This window comes from Larus michahellis, chromosome 8, assembly GCF_964199755.1.
Source record: "Larus michahellis chromosome 8, bLarMic1.1, whole genome shotgun sequence".
Classification (NCBI taxonomy): Eukaryota; Metazoa; Chordata; class Aves; order Charadriiformes; family Laridae; genus Larus; species Larus michahellis.
This window is the reverse complement of record NC_133903.1, coordinates 13,295,462-13,313,592: the sequence shown is the minus strand read 5'-3', so window position 1 is coordinate 13,313,592 and position 18,131 is coordinate 13,295,462. Positions and strand designations below refer to the sequence as shown.

Genomic DNA, 18,131 nt, shown 5'->3' with positions numbered 1-18,131 from the left:
GCAGCAGAAATTGCACATGAGCCGCTGTACTTTTAAACTGGTCCATTGCTTTGCCCACAGCTCAGTGGCAATTGCTCACCGTGGGTAATTAAGATGTCCTGGAAGATTCCAAGAAGGAGCTGGAGAAGGATTCATGGCAAATGGAAAGTAGAGAAAAATCAGAGAAAGATGCTCACTGATCATAGCTGATGCTAAAATATATTTTTTTAATGGAACAATTTATTTTCTACTTTATAACAGTAGCTGAATTAATCAATTGCATGTGGCTGGCTTTGCATACAGATTCACCGGGATGGGCAGGCTCAGCCAGCGCAAGCAGGGTAACTCCACTGACTCCGCCACTGATAATTTGGCATCGTCTCTTTTTAAGGTCTCTGTTCCGTTTTATTTGCATTTTCTGCCTTGTCACTTCTCTTTCCATGCCTGTTGATCTTTTTATTTTTATTACTCTACCTTCCTGCTAAACCTGCCAACTTTTCTGCTATAATAACCCGGCAGTGTTCAGAGTCAGGAACTTGCCAGTCAACATGAAAAGAGATGCAAGAAATGGTTTTTACAGCAAAGTCCCCCACCCGCGCTAATACTGCGGCAGACAATTGCTCTTTAGCAACTAAATACCCGTCTCAAAATGAATGGGCTCTTCTCAGGTTAGGCCCTATCCGTTACTGAAAGCAGAACTGGAAAGTGAAATAACTGAATGGTTTATTAGTAACACACAGGAAAGCAAAATAGGAGTTTCTCTTTTTTGCATCCAGGCTCCTTGATGGCAATACATTTAAAAGCATCTGTGAAACAGTCTGTGAATCAGATAAATATTCATCTGGAGAAACAAATTAGGAACAGGCGGTTCCAGACTTAACCAAGCATGCAAAGCCCTCTGTTGATGTAGAAATTAGAGATTTCCATAGTCCTCTGAGCATTTCCCAAAGATTATCTAAATGTTCCCCAAGGTTAATTGAGAATAGAAATGATCTATAATCATTGTGATGTGGTGCATAGTTAAATTAGGTAAAAATAGTTGGATTTTTAAACTACTATTTAAGATACTGATAGCTACATACTGGGTAAAACTGTAAAAAATCTGGTTTATAAAGGAATCTGTACTCTAATGGAAAAGAATAAAGGAAAGTAATTCTGCTTTGGGGTTTGTTGTTTGGGGATTTTTTTGAGTGTTTCTGGGTCTTTTTTTTAAAGATTGTTGAATCAATCAATTTGTATACTTATCTTAGCACCAGCCTTGCCAAAAGCCTGAGCTGAACACCAGGAGTAAATGAAGTGATTTTACAGAATTATTGAGCTTTTGATCAAACTCAGGAAATGGGTTCATTCATGTTTTTGTGGCTTTAATTCAGGTCACTCTTGTAGCAGATAATACAGGGATAAGGATATGTGGTTGTGGAAGAAGTGTCCGTCCCGGACTTCCCTATATGGCAGGTCCCAGGTGAAATCTTTGGGTTTTGTCATGGAAAAGGTACCTTTCTATTGTGTCTCCTCTGTTCCTTTCAAATACATTTAAAGGACTGTCCTACTCCAGAACATGCTGACTCAAGTCTAGAAAAATCTTTTTTTAAGTAGAATAGTCAGATTATTTTAATTAAATACCTGGATGGTTTTTGCACTCCGTACTGCTTTCCCTGCAGCACTAAGCCAGTACTTAGGCTAGTTCGTTTGTAACTGGATTGGATTTTTTGTTTTCATTGTCTTAAAATTTTCTTTACAAAATCCTTTACAGACTTATCTGCACACAAATTATGATTTACATAGAAGAAGCCCTTGACTGCTTCAAGCTTATTGCAATGTTCCCATTCTTTGTATTTATTCATAAATTACTGCAAGTCCATCAAGTTCTCCCACACCTTAGTAATGGCATGGTGGTGATTTATGTTTTAATTGTAATAGGAATTCACCAACTGACTAAAATGTTTCTTGTCATGAATATTTTAATGAGAGCTACAGACTTTATATCTGGTGAAAGAATATAATTTTCAGAAGTCTGAAGTTGCCAGATGACATAGTAGAACAGATGCATGAACTGTTTAAATGAATAAATGTCTAATAGACTGATCAGAAAATTACACTGTAGATACTTCATTTTATATGTCTTTGCTGCTAGACATTTTCTAAGCTGATGACCTGATTGACAAGTAACACTTTGGTGCACTTGTAGGATTCATTGAACAAAGATCAGGGAAATAAAATAAAGAAAACAAATATATTTACCTCTACCAGGAAATCTGAATGGACAATTTGCATGTTCTTCAAAAGCCGTGTTTCGCAGGGAAAAGGGGGTGAAAAGATCTGAATATCCTTTGTGATTTCTCCTATTTGAGCTGTGAAAATTGAGCAAATCACTCGGAGCTACAACCTGGCTAGTGTTACATGGTAAAAGTCTTCAGAGCACGTGAGCAGAGAAGTACTAGGAGTCAGCTGGATACCCTTCCTGGGGGAGGAAGGGAACAGGGAGGGATAATGATGGACAAGGTTGCCATCGAAGTGTAGTGTTTCTAGAGAGGGACAACACAACCCCTGATCAACTATCTCAGCAGGCACAAGCTGGACCACAACTTTTTTGCATGTCCATATAGACAGGATCCATGAGGACTTCACCAAGTTGCTGTAGGATATTTGGAACTGATGTTTGTAAAGAACTTGGAAAGCCTTTGTCTCCCATTTGTTTGTGTTTTTGCCATCAGACTCTACTGCAAGAGACTGAAAACACAGTCTCTAATTAGAAATATATTTCTTTCCTCCTGTTTCCCACTAAACAACTTCATTCTCCTTCACTGTTATGGTGGATGAAAAAGGACTACAGTAAAAGTGAGCTATCATTGTAAAGTGTTACCTTCTAAGAGTGATGTGGACCTTTTAGGAAGAGAGCCTGGGAGAGCGGTAGAATAATTTCTTTAGTTTTAACTGAATGGTTGAGATTGATAGCAAGGAAGAAGACAGGTACTGCCAGCAAGCAGAATACCTGTCCACTGCGGGATAAAAAGAGCCCAGCAATCAAATATAGACAACCAGGTAATTACCACATGATTATAGCAGTAGGTCAGTTTGGGTATTGCAGATCCACACTGATGATCAAAGCGTGAAAGGCTCCGTATGTCATTATCAGCCCTCGGAATCTCAGCACAGTTCATTGATGCATATCTTCTCCCTTGCAGTGGCTGACGGTTTACTTTTGTACGTTTGTCGTCAGCAATGCCAATAGGGATTATTTACATGACTCAAAAGATGTTGGGTTTTAAAATATTGAAGTAGGATTAAAAAAAAGTAAAGGGAAATGAAAAAGGACTGATTTGCACATGAATGTACTTTTTATCAGTTTTCAGGCTTATTGGATGACGGTATAAAAGATTAAAAAATATCCTTACCCACTGAGTGAGAAATGTATTTTATTAATGCAGATAAACTTAATTGAAGCCAGATGTCAGGCATTTTAAAAATATTTCTATGGAGACTTCCTCACTCTTGTTGAGCAGCCAAAATTCAATGTGCTTGCAATCCCCTTGATGGTCCTAAAGCAGGAGAGGCTGCGAGACGTGTCCCAACAACCTCCTGCTCACTAGAAAGAGGGGAAGCAACACAGGTATGTCTCAGATGGGGGCTGTCTGGGTACATGGGCTTAATTTTTTGCTGTCTTAGTCTTTCTTGTATGATCTGTCTCCCTGTGTGAGTGGTAATGTAAAGTGCTCAGGTGACAGACAGGAGCTAGAAAAAGATTAAATATGGCTAGATATTCAGGCTTTAAACATTACAGTAAAAAAGGTGGTGGCTTGATGTTGGATGTAAAAAGAAAGCAGATAAAGCAGGGCTTAATTTTTTACTTACCCAATCCCTTTGATCAGACCCACTGGATTTCAGGAAAGTATCTTCAGCCTTTCTGAGCCATTAAGTTTTTTAGCCAAGAGATAGACTGGACAGGGACAGTAACCATCTGGTTACCACTGTTTTTATAGACATTGATCACTGAGCCGGATTCTCCCCCTTCAGAGCATCTATAAAAGTCAGTGTCAGCTGCCTTTCTCCTCATTCTTGTGGTGTATTCAGGGTAGGATCACGCTCCCGAGAGTTTGTTTAAATTAGGAGGAGTCTGAACAGGCATATTTATGTCTGAAACCTGATAGCCAAATGTTCATTAAACAAGTTTTTGTCATAAATGGGTGGGCTACCTCATGCAGTGGTAAATGAAAAGCTTAGACTGTACTAACCCAATTGGAAATCATGTTCCCCTGCCTCCACTGGCTGCACTGGGGCTCTCTCTTTTGCCTTCATCATCTGTTCGCTTGAGCTGTACTGCTGACAACATCCTTTAGTGACTGAGAGCTTCAGTGTTTTCTCCCACATAGAGGGGCTTCATGGTGCTGGGAGCTGCCTGCGCGCTCTGTCTCATGATTGACCTACTGTTCATGAGTGAAAGGGTTTCATCCAGATCTCAGTATGGTGGTGGAAAAGATCTTAGTGTCTGGGAGGCAGAGCAGCCCTTGGCGTAGCGTAATGCGGCCTGTTTGAAGTCAGGATTTTTTCCATTACCTTCATGAGTCAGACCCACAAAGGTAACTTCTCAAAGTAGAAGGTCCGAATTTTGTCTACACTTCATCAGATGTTTAACACAATGTTTCACTATATTTTATCCATATTGAGATCAACTCTGCTTTCTAATAAGATGCTGCATAGCCTTTTGAGATTGCCATTGCTTTTGTTTAATGCTTTCACAGTCACCGAAGCTCAGCGTGTAAGACCACAGGTGGACAGTGAGGCATAGCTCCACTCGATGACCTCACGTTATCTAATAGCAGACTTCCCTGGAGAAAATGCTTGGTAAGGAATAGTCCTGGGATCAGCTATAATGAACAGGGAAGGGAAAGGTAAAGGGCTCAGCTAGGCTTCAGTGGCTCTCTATTCTCAGAAAAGCTCAGAAGTGATGAATTTGATATGGTTTATTATCACAGCCTGGGTAAGATAGGATAGGATAGGTTTCTGTGAGGCTCTTTAGGAGAACATTGTACACTTGAACATTTGTCTTGTTCTTACAGGACTGAAACTGTCTGTCCAAAACATGAAAGAAAATGAAAGTGCTTCCTGCAGACTCTGCCATGGGAAAATATAATGCTTGTGATTGCCTTCTGCTACTATTTATGCCAATAAACGGGGGATCCTTCACTAGAATTTATCAGTTACAGCTCTACGGCAGCATTTATCATGCGTGTTTATGTTTAGCGTATTATCTTTCAGACAGTCCTCTAAAAAGCTTCCTGTTCCAGACAGTTTTTTTAGGCTGTTTTGTTCTTGGTGGAATAATACTAGGTTGTCACACTAATTGGAGATTGCTGCAGAGCCCCTTACCTCAACATCAGTCTGTTGACAAGAGCTTGAATTCTGGGTCTGACCAAAAGCCTTTCGGAAGTCAGCCAGAGACTTTTCACTGGCATGAGGGAACTCCAGATGTGTTGTGCTTTTTTCTCAGATATGCTTTGGATGGGGGCTGGATCCAGCCTCAGATTCCTCCTTTATTTTGATGTATCATCACCCCCAGAATCATGCATTCCTCTAAAGACAGTAATTGCTTGTACCTTCCAGTTTAGGAATGATGTGCATGTCCCAAGCATGAATGGAATAAAGTATGTAAAGAAAATGCTCAAAGACACCACAAATAATTTCTGTGCTCCCAGGTCAGAAAACTAGCAAAGTTGGGGGAAGTGACAGGAAGAATGTTGTTATTCCCTAGTTCATGGAGGGAAAGGGAAGAAGATAAAAAAAATAAAAATTATTTTCTAAGTTAAAACAAGATCTTTGTGTCAGAGCTTTAAACCAAATTCCCATTCTACAATGACAATTCAGATCTTTTTCTCTTCCCTTTCCTAATTTTTACAATGATGTAAATATGTTATTGCCCTAGTCTTAATTGTTTTTATTAGAGCAGCATGCCAGCTCCCAAACGGTTATGGCTGAGAACAGCTTTCTGTTTTATGGCAGACACTGTTAAGTGCTGAAAACTCTTACACTTTTTGCCATAGCATCATGAGATACTGTGTCCAGTGAATAAGCCTGCGCGGGCTACAGTTCTCAATGTGGAAATGTGACTTGCAGAGTGAGGGGGAAAACGGAACGAACTGGAAACAAATTAAACACACAAAAGCTCTTCCTGGATGATCTGAGCCAGCAAGTTCCTGTCCCTCAGCTTTGGGGCAGCAACATTAAGGGGTGTTAGAGGAGAGGATAAGACCTTGCTAGAGGCGCACTGAGTGCTGGAAGCTTTGGTGAGTCTTCATGAGGTGGTTAGTGGAGCTGGGTGGTGCCTCCTGGGCTTCTGCATGCCCCAGCGTGGGCGAGCTTGCTCCCGCCGAGAGCGGCTCAGAGGTGCAAGGAGCCGGGATGCCCATGTGCCAGGTATCACTGCAAGGGAGAGGAATAAAAGTTAGACCATTGGATCCTTGGGTTGTGGCATAATTTTAAAATTATTTCATGCTTTCTTCCCTAGTTTTTCAGATGTTTTGTTAAAATGAGTATTGTGGAAAGGTACAAGACAGCTCTAGGCTGAATGTATCAGGGACGGAATATTTTGTAGAAAACAGCACACAAGTATGTGCCTATGCTCTGAACCTCCAGCCCCCAGCTCTCTAGTCACCTAAGGAATAGCCGATTCTGAAAGAAAAGCTACAGACAACACAATTTCTGAAATCCTGCTGAAGTTTCAAGCAGTGGCAGGGACAACAGGAAAGGAGATCTAAATGGGTCATGGTCCTGCAGGTATCTTGGGCAATGAGGAACTGTTCCAACAGATTTGTGACATAAACACCTTTGATTTTATTTTATTTCCCCAGCTTAGAACTGAAGCTGCACCAAAACCTCTGAGCTTTCTTGATACATAAGCCATTGTGAGATCAGGGCTCGTATCGCCAACATCTGTCAATAGTAGGAAACTGAGCAATGGAGCATGAAATAAAAAAAACAACCACAAAAAATAGTGTGTTTCAGCACTGCTTAAATTCTTGCAACTGCTACTTTTCTTTTTGCATGGAAAATGTTTCTCTGAATTGCGACAGTTGAAGCAATCAACAGCTTCAGCAGAAAAAATCAGGCAGCTAAAACAGAAAATGGGGTGCAATTTGTAATCTGCACAACATGCTGAGTCCTCTGCCAGAATACATTTTCCAGAGAACATTTATGTTTATTTAGGTCACATCCCCCAACCTGGGTATCCTCAGGAAGACTCAGCAGCTTTTCTCCAACGTGAAAAACACATTTCTGCATTTCAGCAGAGAGGTGCTGCAAAGAGGACCTCCCCAGCATCAGCAAGGCACGATCAGTCTCCACTTGTAATGAAGTGTTGAAAGACAAAAAATAGACTGCGTAGCATTTCAGGAGACAGATGCCGAGACATTTGCAGCCTCGTAACACTCAGACAGAGCCCTCTGCAAGTTAAAAAGGGCTTGTTCATCCTGGGGAAAAAAGGCTTTTATCCAGTAATACCTTTTCTAATCAGGTTTCTCTCCCCGCTGTCACGTTGTATTGACTCCATGCCAGCAGCTAAAACGCGACGGGCTCTGCCTATAGCACTGCCTGAGCACCGCACCGTTGCCAATCTGTGATAAACTGTTTCCAGGACAGGTTTAAAGTGGCCACTTGCAGTAGGAGTTGTACAGCAGAGCGGAGAATAATGAGAAACAGAAACTCCTTTTTTGTCCGTTAAAATCCTGGCAAATCATTTTATTGCCTGTGGTGCAGAAGACAAATAACGCAGGTTAGAGTCTGTCAAGAAACGGGGCAAGTACATTTCAGAAAAGAAGAACAAAACCAGTGTGGACTGTTTTCAATGCAAAGCAGAGGAATGCTCAGTGTATTTCCTTCAGGAGCCCCTCTCCTGTGCTGCGCGGGTCAGGGTGAGCTAGGCACAACATAGCCATGTCATCCGACTGTGCTGAGGTGACAGTACACCTCGAAAAACATCCCAAATATAGATGTGTTCTTAAATCAGCATTTATGGCCACAAGCCCCAAAACTGAATTTGGGTCCAGAAATGTAATCTGCTGAAAAATCCCTCAAGTATATAAATATATATATATATAGCAAACTCAGAGTACGCTCCTTCCATCTGCACCTCCCACCGCGGCAGTGGTAACACCGTGCGTTTAAGATCACTCTGAGCTCACCAGGTCTGCTGAAAGGGCACAGCTCAGCAGCAGAGGTGAGAGAGCTGCAAGAGTTCCACAGGTACTAACACCTCCGCAAATCTGGGGGTTTATTCCAAATGCAAGCTGTGCTTTTTAGACGTGCTCACACTGATATCATGTGTTGCAAGGTTTTTTGTTAAAAAGACTTCACATAGTATTTTTCTTGGGAGAAGAAAACAAGAAAGTAACTTCCAAACAATGTCAGCGCTACATCTCTGTGCACATCTGGAAAGCACTTAGATACTACATAAGGTACAAAAAAAGTGGGAAATAATGTTTTTTATTCTTGTAGGTCATGTATAAAACATAGACATATCCTTGTAGAAAAAAACAATTTGCTAGTTAAGGGCAAAGTGAGCTGCCAGCAATTCTGCTTTTTACAGGCAGTAACAATTTATGCCCTGCTCCTTAACGCCTTCGTATACAGAAAGTTTATGTACTATAGTCCAAAATCCTGTGTGGCTTAAGGCTTAATTGTTTACAGTATCAGCATTAGTCTATGCTGGCTCTGTGCCCAGCTGAACTGATCCTCCAACTGCGATTGTGCAGGGGAGACAAACCCATTACGTAGAGGGGCCTCTTGCACATACACAATGCAAACACTCAGAACACTCTTTGTATATGCACATACTTGCAAAGGTATTAAGGTAATGAACTAGAGACAGTTATCTCTGGAAGATCTGTGCCTTTTTCTTCCACCACTGTTTTGAATATTGGGCTGGAAATACTGAATCTTGAATATTCAGTTTTGGAAATACTGCGTTTTAATTTTTTTTTTTCAATATTGAACTGGAAAGCTAGTTATTCACTGTGATCCAAACCACAGTTGTTTTAAAGTTTTTTAGATAATCTAAGCCACTTTGTGAGCAGGTGCTGGCTATTTTCTTCTCATTTGGCTTCCACCACTGCACTTCATTTCTCATAATACCATGTGTTGGTTCAATCATACCCCACATTTCTGTTTGAATTTGCAGCTGCACCTCCGTAGCGGGTGCGTCTGCAGGGACCTCACCCAGAAACAGGCAGTCATGCTCATTCTTCATTTCTAAAACTGTCTGCTTTGGCCACATCACTGAGCCTAACCTCGCATTGCTGTTATTGATAGACTCACTGGTTTATGACACGTGTCTGATCCCTCCATCCCCATGGCAGAACTGTGCCATCCCATTGCCTTGCAGTTGCTGCTGTTTCCTCTTGTACAGAAAGTTGAATTCACAATTTCTGTTGCTGATACAGAGAAATGTCTGCGTGCACCTGCTCTGTACTCAGGTGAAACCACCTCAGTGGCGAAATGAAGGTTTCACAGTTGTAATGAGTACTGCAAGGTTAACTTTGCCAGTTATAACAGGTAGTAATTGTCTGCTGTTACATGGTGATCACAACACAACCGTAATGTTGTTATGGTAATATCATCACAACATTATCTTAATATGCTGAGGTCAAATAAGGTCTGTATTACCTTACCATGTAGGTATTATTCACAGGAATTGCACTGTGAGGCAATGTAATGGCATTTTTGCAGCTACGGCAATCCTGAGAGAAGTTTATGAGCGCTCACACATGATGAACATTTGCAACAGCTTAAAGAACACCTTGACTCCTTTGCGTGTGTATTTACTGCTACACATAGGACAAAAGCCTTCATTTCTAGTTGGTCTAATATTGTATGTAATCCGTGCACTTTTCTTTTGGTCCTGTGAAGCCAAGGGGAGGGAGGGACTTCATTGGAGATAAGAGAGATAAAGGGCTTCAAAGTCGTTAAGAAAGTCTCAAGAAATTGAACCCTGATACTGTTTGCAGTCCTGATCACATAATCCATCCTTAATTTGAGATGCCACAACTGTCTTCCAAGTTGAAAATGTCCGAAAGCGAGCAGAGCCCTCCCCTCCTTTACCTTCGGTGGTGGCAGAAGCTACCAGATCCTCACAGCAGAAACGCCTGTGGTACAGCTCTTCAGAACCAAGGTCCAATTAGCTGCACATAAGCTAAATAAAAAAAAAAGCTTTATGTTATGTGCCGACATGGTGGTTACTAATTATATGTGACAGTGAATTAATCGTGTTGTGCCTTTAAGCAAGTGCAGTGTTTGAATGCTAATGGTGACTCCAGTTTTGCTCTTAACATGGTCCGTGGAGTAGATAATTTAGCTGGAAAAATCTGTACGTAGTGGGGTGGCACCAGGCTGTGCCAGGGCTTTCTCAGCCGGGGACTGCTTCAGGAGTACGCAGCCATCCCAGCCCGGCTGTGATAACCTGGCATGTCTGTCAGGGGCAGGAGTATGTGAAATAGATAGACAGACAGACAGATTTCTATATTTTACTATAGTCAGTATCAGAAGTAAGGTTATTTTTTTTCTTTACCAAAAGATAAGGCTTTTTTTTTGTGTGTATTTATGCCATGAGGATTCTCCAGAGAAAGACTTTCATAGGTACTGACAAATAAACCTGGGAAAATAAGTCTCCTGCTTACTCCCATACTGGGCAAAGCAGGAGTGGGAGGCAAAGCAAAATGTCATTGTGCTTCCCACAGGAACTCTTCTGTATCCGAATGATCACCTGCTAGGGCCTGCGTGGTAAATCCTGCTCCCCAAAGTGAGCCCCAGGTGACACTGTAGGGATGAAAGTGATCTGGCCCCATTACGAATGAGCCTCGTGCATTGAGAGAGGGATGATCAACTGAGTGAAACAGGGATATAAGAGACGTTTTTGTTACAGACTCTAACTCCTGGCAGCATTTCTGAAGCAAGGGAGCCTAGGGCAGGAGTTTCTTCTAGTGACTCAGGAAAAAACAATCATGAAATTAAGTCAACAAGAGCCCATTGACCCCACTCCATAGGCACAAAGGATTGCACACATCTGGGAGCAGAAGCAGAAGCAGCTTTGAAATGTGTAACCATCACCCATCAAGTTAGTGAGCAGAGATAGTACAAAACTTCAGGATTTGTACTATTTCAGATAAAGATTACAAAGTAAATGTGAAAAACCTAATAAGCTAAACTATCCACTAATACAACGTCAGAGTGAGCATTCAATAGTGATGGCGTTTAGACATGTGTGTATACATTTATATTTCCTAAAATTGGCAAATACTGTAATAAAGCAGAATATTTTACCTGCTAGGCGTGAAATGCAATTGGAAAGGTATTTACTGCAGTGTAGCCTTTAGTAATAAATGGTAGGAGGAAGCACATCACTCATAAACTTTCCTTGGTGAATGGAGTACTTTCATTTATGAAAAGATTACTGCGCTCAAAGTGATCATATTCTGCACAGCAGGACACAAGCACTACCCTGCAGAATTTCAGCCTTTGTGGAGAAAAAAAATAATCATCATATGAAATGGGAAACTGCCCCTGGTCTGACAGAGAGCTCACCTCTGTGGGTATTTTCTTAGAAAATATTGTATAGAAAGATTGTCTGCTTGTAATTGTAGTTGTTTGACAGACTTTTAAACTGCAGAATTCCCTAATCCTGAACAAAATCAATGGTGTGTTTTGCTATCATCCCCTTTCTTTAATTATATCCTAAGGATATTTTTTTCAACTTTGCCAAGTTCATTCCAAACTATTAAAGAAAAGACTTGTCATTTTTCTCTTCATTTGAAAATTCTTAATCTTAGGGCTTACGCCAAGGCACCCAGAAATTTTTGCTTTCTGCTTCATTGTAGTGTATTCATACAGCAATGGCTGCACAACGTTACAATAAAGGTATAGAAAATTCTGTTTTTCCTAAAAGAAGGGATCATTTAATCATTTTTAGTGGGTAGCAGTTGATAGCCAATAATCACATTTTCATGTGAGGTAAAAAAAATTTATATATTATCATTAATTATTAAAAAAGTGTGATGTAATAAAAATTCCTGTGATATGGCAGATGAAGAATAACCCTCATCTATTACAAAAACAAAGCAGAGTGGCTGTAGGTATGTATATTTATTTCTTTGGGGGCCAGGAGGCTCCAGCTGAGGTCGTGGCTGTCTTGGGCTGGTCGTTGTTCAAACATTTGATGGAAGACAGTCTGGTTGGGGATAGAATGGAGAACTGGAGGGGAGGCAGCAAATTCAGCGAGGGGGCTGTGGTCACCAGGCAGGAGGTGGTAAGGCAGCCACGTCTCTTGCATTCTGCTCCAATACTATAGTTAATTTTTGTATTTTTTTTTCTTCTGAATTTTGGCAGAATTAGACATCAGTTCTCTCAGTATGAAAATGCCATTTTTTCAGAAATGGTTCTTCAGCATATTTCAGATGCAGAAGTCAAGGACTCCCCTGCCTTTCCTACAGCGCTGAACCTGCTTCATGGCCATGCAGCTGTGTGGGAAGCACAATCGCAAGCACCTTTTTGCATAGAAACGAGAAACTATTTAAAACTGAGATCAGTATCATATAGAGCATTATTGCTGGTTCTCATCTGTTCTACCTTTCCACTTAAGTTCTTTTTATTGCTGTTAAGCTTCTTACCGTGCCGTCTTTTAGGTTCGTGATTATAAGTATTTAAAAATATCCAAGCTGTACTGACTGATACCCAGTTGAAAGTAATAGCCTCTTACTTGAAAAATGAAAAGCCACTAATGTATTATTCAGAGAAACATGTTGTTTACCATTAAAAAAAGCAAGTTTGTTTTCCTTTATTGCAGAGTCTGGTCTTTCCCCGTTTATTATCTGATATATTTTACTCCACATGGTATATTTTACCTCTATAAACATAGATTTTTTTTTTTTTTTTGGACAATTTAAAGCATCAAAAGATGGGCCTTTAATTTAGAAGAACGTAAAATTGAAATGAGAATAGTACTTGCTGATGCAGCTGGCTGGTACCAAATCCCGTCACTCAGCCTGGACGTTCTCATGCTCCGTGAAGACTCAGATGCTCTTTACATTTAGCATTTTTGTATTACTTTTCTTAGAAAAGGCCTAATAACCTCTTGCCAAGGCTCGCCATTTTCTGGAGTGTGCGGGTACCTTACTGCACTCATTGAGACTTGCAGAAAAAGGCTGTATTTAAGGAGAAGTTTGGCACATCACTCATCTGCCTCATTCTTGGGTGCTTATAAGCCCCAAAGAAACCCAAGAATGAAGCCAAGAGGAGATGGACAAAAAAATCCTAGTGGTTGCATGGAAACTTGCTGAAGTTGTAATAGTGTAAAATAAGTAGGAAGTAGTATTCCATTTTGCTGTGTATCCCTGAATAGATCCCGTTAATTTTGTGCTGACACCTGTCTTTGCAACCAATCATGAAATTCAGCACAGAATTTTTTTAATCTTAAATTGAGTGAAGCTCATCTGTTTCCGAGTAGATTTCTTTTATTACTTTAATGCATTTAAATCCAGATCACAAAGCCAAAAGGGAACTTTTTTATTTATTGTTAGAAACCTAAAAAGAGGCTCATAGGAAGATCCTCAGTATTAAAAGACGTAGTTTTAGAGTTCTGCAGAGAGAGTCAATAGACAGGCTACAGTGTGGCAAGTAACAAATACTCACTCTCTTTCATTTAAATTAATTACTCTGACAAAATAGATCAAATTTCTTTCCACATTGTGGAGTATTTTCCCCCAAAGCATTGGCTTTGTTAAAATCATGGACATCCATTTGGAAATTCTTCATTAATTAGCATGATCTGCTCAAGCCTGGGCTAAAAAAATTCAGTATCATCTAACAAATATTCCGTAACTGGGCTTGGGATTTGGTCTTGCAACTTCTGTTGGATTTCTATTGAATTCAGAGGAAATGAAAGCAGATGTTGGCCCTTAATTGACACTTTTGGCAAATGTGCACAATTAGACTGCGAGACACATTCTCCCCAATGTATGTAGATAGTATTTAGCTTGTTAACATTACACAAAAACCTTGAAGGCTGCTCGGTGGAAGGCAGGTGTGCACCTGGAGCTCGTTCCCTGGAAAGGCAGACAGGTTCTTCAGCTATTTCAGAGTAGGACAGCCATGCCAAAATATTTCATGCATTTATGCATCCTCAAGAATCCTATTATTTTCTGTAATTGAAACTGTATCTAAAATGGTTTGGGTGGCACAAAATAGTTGGAAAAGCAGTACTAGATACAAGGAAGAGAAAGTAATGCTAATGCAAAATGAAGCTGGCTCTGGGTCAGGTAATAATATATCATTAGCTATCCTAACTGACATAAACGAGAGAATAAAAATGCTATGTCTCTGTAATAGTTGAAAGAGGAGAAAATACCATTTTTTTCAGGAACTTCTATACCTTAAGGCAAATTTGCTTTTTGATGCTTTTCCTTGGATTTTATATTAGTTTATTTCCCCACTACACAGCTTAATAAAAACAGGGTGCACATGTCACTGAGTAACACTGTTCCAAAACGCTTTTGTGTCAAATAAATTAATCACTTTTTAGGTTCCCATCACGTATCTTCGTGAGCAGTGTTGTTCCTGAGAATTACGGGCAGATGGACATGCAAACTAGGAAATCCTGACTGAGTTGGGTAAGCACGTGAAAATTAAAATTTCAGTTAAAGCTTGGAAAAGGCTAGAGAAAGTTAATTAACTTCATACACATATACGGGTATGAATGGGTGAATAGTAGAGGAACTGGTTCTGTCTGCAATTAGAACAGTTCAAAATGTTTTGCTATAAAATAATCATTTTATTGCTGGGTTCCATCTAAACAAAGCAGGCATTTCAGTTTATTCGATTTGCTTTTATTATTTTTTTCCAGACATTTTCCAGTTCCAAATATCCCAATTCAGAAGGGCTCAAACCATCTGGCAGAATGATACCAATTCATTGAAACCTCCATGTTTCTGCAACACATTTCAGAAATGCATATTTCAATAAGGTTTTCCGTTCTGAATGTTATGACTTGGAAGAGCCAAAGCAATAGAACTGAAACAAATACTTTTCACGAAATATTCTGCAATGAGACCAGATTTTATAATCCTGAAGCTTTCATTAGAATGGACCTTCTAAGTTGCACCTAGTTCTGCATTTCCAGTCATGTTCAATATTTCCATTCAATTCCATGTTGCACTTATGGCTCTATTAGTTTCTGATTTTAATCTCTTCCACTACTTTTTTAGTATTTTAAAATACCTCTTCGGGTATTTCATTCATTTCATGGTTCCTCAGCATCTGCGCAGTGATGAGAGGGCAATGCCATCTTCAGATTTTCCTGCTTATGGTAGGGAAGATCCAGTCAACTGCAAATACTGAACATAAGTTAGTGGCAAGCTTAGTGGCTGTTTGGGCTGACCACAGTAGCTGGTGGTGGGTGCAGGTGGGGAATCACATCTTTAGAAGTCGATAAATGTCATTAAACGTCTTTTCTTCTTATTTATGTGGCAGTTAAATGTATGGTTCCCTTGAGTGTGTGGAAACAGGATCAATGATGAACTTCAATCCACACAATCACTTCTTATGTGAGACATAACCTTGGCTATTAGCTCACAGCTCAATCAATAACCTATTATCTCATGAACTAAGAAATAAATACTGCCTCAAGCCACTATTAATTAGGACATCCAGGGAGGTATAGACCAGAAGATATGTGATGTTGTTGTTCCTGATGGTATGAAACACAAAATAAAGCTGAACTCATAGGATTTGGTTTAGATTTTTTGTTTGTTGGTGGGGTGTTTTTCTTGTTTGTTTGTGTGCTTGTTGGGTTTTTTGAGCAGGGAAAATGTGTCTTTTTCTGATATGATCCGTGATTACTTTTTAAAAGATCAAAATGTTGACAGTGCAGAATTGGTTACTTTCTTTGACTTGAAGCAATTAGGTCTCTGATATGTTCATTGCAAATGCTGAGGAAATACAGCTTTCTGGTAATAATGGTTTAGTGTATGGATCCAGGAGTTACGTTTTCAACACAGACAAGGATTTCTGGGTCTTTTAAAGACTTAAAGAAAATCATTGACAATTGAGGACTGTCCTTCATATAAAAAATGCCAAATTTTAATGCTTATCAAGCCTTCTTGCTAGAGTCAGATCCTTGACTCTAACATGTATACATAGGAAACGGTTTGCTGAAGAGTCGGGATTTAAAAAGAAAGTTAATATGTTTGAAGTTAAGTTGATAATGAAATTTAACTCCTGTGCGTATTTCCAACCAAAAAGTTATAGCAGAGCTGTGTAACTACAGACAAACGTAAAGCAGAGCAAGATGTGAGTGTTGTGGGTTACTTCAAAAACCCCTCCAAACAAACACAACAAAAACATGAACAGGAGTGCAGTCAGCCCACTCTTAACAATAATGAGAAGATTGCTCAGTGCTAGAAAGAAGAGATTCCTGATTATTAATGGAAGACAATATTTTCTATTGCTATTTCTGTTTTTATACCAATAAAGTCAAACAGTGAGTGGTCATGTTCTCCCAATATAAATGTCCCCCTATTTGTTGTCACTTCTCCTCAAGCCATACAGCTTCTCCTGAAGTGAACTTCTTGACTCCTGCTCTATATTTTACTCCTCTCCTCTGTTACATTGACTGTTGTGAATTCATCATATATTTATCAACAAATACATGAGTGGCTGCAGCAGGATGCGGTCTGCTACAAATATTGTCAAAAAAAGTTGTCTATTTCATCTTTGCTAGCAACTTTTACCAAAACTAGTGAGTAGCCCCAGACAATTAAATGGGTTGAAGATACAGCGTTTCTGTATGTGCTGCACATTTATAGGTCTTTGACAATGGTTAGTAAGAAGCTTAAGCTGTACAGCTTTTGGTTGCTTTTCTAAACCATTTTCTTTTGAACATGATTCATGGGATATTTATTGCAAGATGAAGTCTGGAGAAAACACATTACTCACAGAAATCATGAACAATTCTTTAAACAAAGCCTCCCCATCTAAGATAAAACCAAGAGCTGACTGGTCTGTCACTAACCATAGAGGCCCAGGCTGAGGACGTGACTGGTGCTGGGACAAGGTAATTACAATCCTTTTTTATTGGCTTTCTACCCCAGAAGTGTGTACAGGTGCCAGCACAGCCTGAGGTCCTGCTATAGGGTGAAACTTTGTTTTGGCCCTTGCAAAGCAGACCCCCACAGCCACAGAGCAGTGACAGTGTCAGAGCACAGCCTGGCTCCAGCGCAAAGGGCTTCCTAGTCTCACAGCCTGAACTGAGATGGGAAGACATTCCATTTGGTTAAAGAACGTGTTTACAAGCCTACTCTCAGGCACCATGGCTGATTTCATGGTCAGGTGGGGCTGGGGGGAGCTGGGGAAAACAACCTGGGTTAACCTGGCGTTTCTTCTCTAGCTGCACGTCCCGCAGAGGGCTGGTGGCACAGGTGAGCTCCTGGCAGGTTTGGGTAGGGTCTTTCTAAACTTGCAAATTCGCACGCAAATTTCTAAGGTGTGTCATCAGAACAAATGACTTTGAGCTGCTCTCATGATGGCTATTGAATTTATATATTTAAGTCCTCCTTGATATACCAGCTATGGGTCTAAGAACATCTGAAGAAACATCTGCCTGTTCCTGGTCTTTGCACATCTTTCTCTGAAGTTAGCTTTCGGGTTTCTTAAACAGTGCTGAATTCTTTATATCTGGATTCTTTCTATTTCTTTACACCCTATATCAAGGGCAAATGTAAAGTGACGTTATTCTTTTTTAATCTATGCAGTCAAGGTGCAATTACCACAAACTTTGCTCCATTTGCACTAGGTAATAAAGATCAAGCAGTACCGACGTGGCTGACTCACACCAAGAGTCACCAGGACATCTGCTCCAGGCTTGTCACGGTCCACGATTTCCATGGTGCCAAAAAAGGTAAGAGGCTCTGGCCGGCATTGCTTTTACACTACTGTTGTGGTAGTCTTTGGAAAATAGGTATAAATTTACCTAAATATTGTCAGTCCCCCTAATGATAATAATTGGACTTATGATTGGAATAAATTCCACCGAGCTCCCAGAGCTTAATACTCACGGTGCTCTATAAGCAGTTCTCATCATGGTGACTTCGTGGATTTTAGGCTGCCTGAATATGATT

The 18,131-nt window shown here is 40.2% G+C and overlaps 1 long non-coding RNA gene across 1 annotated transcript in view; it reads left to right on the top strand.

The window, feature by feature from the left end:
• The window catches only part of LOC141747647 (uncharacterized), a 97,711-nt gene extending 79,799 nt beyond the window's left edge, over positions 1 to 17,912 (top strand). Inside the window, exons 2-3 of the long non-coding RNA XR_012588786.1 lie at positions 14,540 to 14,627; positions 17,807 to 17,912. This is a non-coding gene — a long non-coding RNA (uncharacterized LOC141747647). The remainder of the gene's footprint in view (positions 1 to 14,539; positions 14,628 to 17,806) is intronic.
• The last annotated feature ends 219 nt before the right edge of the window (positions 17,913 to 18,131 follow it).